The sequence below is a fragment of the Peromyscus maniculatus genome, chromosome 13 (genome assembly GCF_049852395.1).
Source record: "Peromyscus maniculatus bairdii isolate BWxNUB_F1_BW_parent chromosome 13, HU_Pman_BW_mat_3.1, whole genome shotgun sequence".
NCBI lineage: Eukaryota > Metazoa > Chordata > Mammalia > Rodentia > Cricetidae > Peromyscus > Peromyscus maniculatus.
Window position 1 is genome coordinate 22,620,174 of NC_134864.1, and position 5,064 is coordinate 22,625,237.

A 5,064-nucleotide genomic window follows, 5' to 3' on the forward strand; every position below is an offset into this window, starting at 1 on the left:
TGCAGCAGAGGTGGGTGGATCTCAGGACTTTGGAGCCTGAACTACTTGAAGTCGGGCATCCACTGGTGTTTTAGCCATGAGGGTAACTAAGGTCTCTCCATTTTTAAGATGGCAGTCTGAGGGGTTACTTGGTAGGATGCTGAGAGGACTCTGTTGAGCAGTCAAAGCGAGGAATGTAAAAGCTACTCTAGAAACAGTGTGGACTCTTCTCGAGGTCGGATCATGTGTTTGTTGCTCCCAGAGACTTAGTATTGCCTGGACTCAGACTCAGATATAGAGACAATCAGAGAGGATGGCCTATGTCTCTTGATGATCTGTTCCTAGCCTTTTTAATTTGGCTTCCTTCATTCTCTTGACCAAAAGTTTAGCATGTTCTGTAGCCTCTATGTTTTCCTTAGACTGTTGTTTCTTCAGCACAATACGTCACTGTCCATGTAACAGGACATGTAGGGTAACAGGACACTGAATCTTGGGTCCTGGGCTTCTGACCTTCATATAAGGGCTTTCTGACAGCACACTGGTGGACATCAACTTCTTTGGAGAGATTGAAAAGTTTCAGATTCTGCTAGCTCTATTTAGCCCCAACTCTGAGGCACAGTAGTATCTGTGAGTTCATGAACATCGTTTAAAAAAATAATAATAATAACCAAGCTGATAACACCCAGGCTGGTATACACAACACATCTGCCAATAGACTTGTATTTCTATGCTCCAGTCCTTGATCTACAACAGGAATGCCCCTTACTCAACAGCAGGCACTCTGCTCTCCAGTGCTCCATCTACAACAGGAATGTCTCTTACTCAACAGCAGGCACACTCTGCCATGGGTCAAGACACCATGCTTCACAGGAAAACCTTGTTTGTGATTCCCACCACTTACTGAGACCCAGTGACCCTTCCGCTCTTCAGCCGGAGTATCAGCAGCTAATTCTGTGGCCACAAGCTTCTCATAGAATGTAGGAAGCTTATAACCACCATCCACTTCAATGAGTTTCTGACAGCTAGTGACTGGGAAGGAGACATTCAGCTTCATCCACCTAGGAAGCACTGTGAAAAACAGCTCAGTGAATTTTAAAAGTGCTTACTTCGTCTAGGTTCCACTACAGTCTTTAGAATAAAAGCTGGCTTACTATGTGCAGGACATAATCTTGTATTCAGATGCCCTTGTTTTTGATGGGTCTATATGATTTCATTTCTTTGCATATGCTTTGAAGTGTACATATTTAAAATATTTAATACTCCTGGGCATGGTCATTTATGCCTTTAATCACAGCACCCAGGAAGCAGGTACAGGCAGATCTTTGTGACTTTGAGGCCAGCCTGGTCTAGATGATGAGTTACAGGCAAATTGGAGTACCCAGTAAGACCTTGCCTCAATAAAATTGTGTGTGTATTTGCATGTAATATAATTGCATATATAATATTCTACATACATATATATAATAACTAAATAATTCTAGTCCCCCCCCCAAATTGCAATTTTTTTCCTTCCTGGTTTTCACTAGTTGGCTTCTATTTTCTGAGAATGGTTAGGATGCCAGTTGTGTGAGATGAGTTCATGTAGGTTTCTGGCATAGAAGTGATGTGCAGGAAGGGCATTTTAGTTGCAAGCCACACAATCTTCTCCATATATGTTCAAATTCAGAAATTTAGCCAAATGGTAACCCTCTGATTGAGTAAATGCCATCTCTTTTAAAAATATTCATAAGAATAAGACGACTATGACTTTTGTATTAATTTTCTGTGTATATGTTTATCAGTTCATTAATTTTAAAGTGTTCTTATGACTTATCCAGATTCTCAACTCTTATAGAAGAGCCCATAGTTAATATTCTTCTAGTATTCACTCTAAATCTATAGTATCAATTATGTAGTGTTAGCAATCAATAAAAATGTATTGATTTAGGAATAATGGATCAGATACTTATTAAGGTACATAAAGGTGGGAAAGAAAATGGTACTGGAAAGTAAGAGAAGAGAAGCGGGGATTGGAATAGACCCCAAAGGCTGGAAGGTCTTGAAAATTCTGCAATGCAGTAACTTTTAGAAGTATGATGGGGCATGATTGCTTGCAGGCCATTGCAGTGTGTGTGTGTGTGTGTGTGTGTGTGTGTGTGTGTGTGTGTGTGTGTGTGTGTGAATGACACAGGGTAGCCCAGAGCTGCAGCAGGCTGATTTAATTTGTTTCGTTAGCAATGGCACAGACTATAAAATATGCATGTTCACATTCTAAATATGTACGCCTGGAGTAAATAAATAATTTATTATATAGTCTATAAATTATTTACTAAGCCATTCTAAATATATACATATTTGCATTTTACTGAAAATAAAGGAGGTAGATGAATGATCTCTTAGGATTTCAAAACAAAACAACAACAAAAAAATCAAAGGGAAAATGCTATAGTGTAGTGTTCTCTGTAAAAGAGAATGAACGAGCATGAGAAATCCTCAAATGAATTGAAGAAATAAGAAAATTAGTCTTCCTTGTAGAAAATAACAATTTCACCCAAATGTTCAAGTGTGAATTAATCTGGATTTTGTTTTTTAAGTCTGTGAGCTAAGCCTTTGGATTAGAAAACTAGGCAGCATAGACAAAGCCTTCAAAGAAAAACCCTTCCATTCTTTTTTTTAATACTTGCTGGCAGTTCAAAGAAATAGATAAGGTAATGCCCTGTTGGGGCTGGATGATCAGGAAGACGTTGTTGCGTAGCTGGTTCATTCTTTGGAGTCACTCTGCCATTTCTAAATCTCCAGCACGGTCTGGGAAGAGGGTTATTGCAGAATGCTCTCACCCCTTCTCAAGCACATCATCTGCTGACTGGTGAAACGCCTCAGACTCATTCCTTGGCGAGCAGAACTCTGAGTCAGAGCCATGGTGTTACATCTGTTCCCAGAATCAAGCACAGAACCGTGGCTTCTGCTCTCTCACAGACAGGCCTGGCTGCCTCTGTGTGGACTGTGAGAGAGGTGTGACACTACTGCCCAGAGTTCCCATTTCATTCCTTGAAAATAGCATAGCATTAATTTAGGACATATTGTTTCTTTCTAATCTGCCCAAGAAACCTTTTCAACTTCATGCTAGCAGGGGCATCGGCTCTAGAGTGAGACATGCTAGGCTTCCTCCTTATTTTATCTGGAGAGTCATGATCAGATAGATTTACCTATGTGTGCCTCTGTTCCCCTATGTCTAAGATGATGCCAATATCATATACCTCATGGGTTTTTATGAGGATTAAAAAATATTCAATAAGCACTCAGAATGACATCTTTTATATAGTGATTCTATGAGCATCATGTCTGGTTGTTAACAGTACATACTATTCTTCTTGATTACACTTTGGACTTTCTCAAGAAAGAGATTTTCCTAGTTGATTTTGGAAACCGGCATAGCTTTATCAGATGACAGGTGTTTAATTGAACAAAAGGATGGACACATATAAGTAAGTAATTAACAAATGGAGTCTCGCTAGTGAGGTATACAGTTCAGCTAGTTATAACCTTTCCTGGGAAGGTTCAGGCTAGCTGATGTACAGCTTTCTCACACAGCAGAAGCATCCGTCATATAATTAATGTTCTTGTGGTTTGTACACATTAAATGTTATTTTTCCAAATTTTTTATGTCGTAAGTGACCTGATGGTAGGGGAACATGGAGGCCTGTTGGGACCTGATTGCACAGGAAACACTGTTACCCCAGGAGTGGATCTCATAAGAAAGGAAGTTTGGCTTCATCTTGTTCTCATCTTGGTACCCAACAGCAAAGAAGGCCTTTGCCTCAGTGTAGTGGGTGGTTGTCTGTGCCATGCCCCGAAGCACCGCCCCAAGTGAAGCAGCAGGTAGCTGAAAGGTACCTGCCCCCATCCCAGGGTGGGGGGGCATGACCTCCGGGGATCCTTGAGACCTGGGATGCTCTTATGTGCTCTCTCTATCTAGTGGATTTTGGATGCTGAGACAGACCAGGGCAGAGCTCGCCAGAGAACAACTTGGACCTTGCTTCACCCTTCCAGGATCCTGCTACAATCCCTTATTTCTGTCTTGTGAGTTAACCCCCAAATAAATTCCTTTGATCAATTAAGCTGATTCCGTGGACTGATAGTGATTTAATCACATTACCTCAGTGTTGTACTTCATTAGCTTCCACAGCTGGAGAAGTGGTTTTCTTTTCTCTGTTAAGTTTCTCAGTCTGTGTAGCAGATAGTAGATGGTCAATAATTTATTGCCAACTTATACATCTCTTTGTCAATCCCCAAAAGAAATTCTTTCTCCTCACTTTGCAATTTAAGAGATGTTTCCGGTCTCTCCATGCCATCAGGTGATACATTTACCTGAGTAGCTAGAATAATGGTGCCCTTGGGAACAGAATCCCTGAACTTCGTTGTTGACTGTCCTTTGTAAGTTTTTTTCAGCGAACCCACATCACAAACTAAAATCCCTGCATGGTAAGATGGCTGATAGCAGGGTTCTTAAAAATAATGGAGCTTTCCTAGGGTCCCCACTCCCTCTCCTGGTGACACACACTGATAATAGACATCATTTTAGAACATGGAGTCTGGTTAACCCTTGGGGTGGCTACTGGAGAGAAATTGGTAGAAACATTTTCTCTGCACTACCCTAGGCCTGGGCTTGACCTCTGAGTGGGAACCAGAGGTTGTTGTGTGAACTACAGCCCTGGGTAAAAATCAGTTGCTGGGAGAGGCTCATCCTCAGGAAGTTTGAAAGTAGCCTTATTACCAAGGGCTGCAGCATCCTCATTCTGAGTGTAAAAAGCAAAATCAGACATCAATGGCACAGGAAAGGGCCACTGGGACCCCACAGACACATGGATCTCGGGCCAGGTATCTTGCATACATATACGGATGGGCTGCACAGGAGAAGCTTTATGTAAGGTTTTGATTTGCCCTAAAATCATTCTTAGTTAGCACTTAATCTTATTTATTCCTTGTCATTCATTCTATCCCTGAACTTTAGCCAGTTAGCTGTATCATTTTTATCATCACAGAAATCCCTGAAAGGAAAACACTAGGGGATCGAATAATGAGAGAAAGAGAGTCTCCTGGATGAAC

General features: G+C 41.2%; 1 pseudogene; it reads right to left on the reverse strand.

Annotated features, from left to right (window-relative positions):
- Positions 1 to 245: 245 nt before the first annotated feature.
- On the reverse strand, positions 246 to 1,033 carry LOC143268342 (small ribosomal subunit protein eS6 pseudogene; annotated as a pseudogene).
- Positions 1,034 to 5,064: the final 4,031 nt, after the last annotated feature.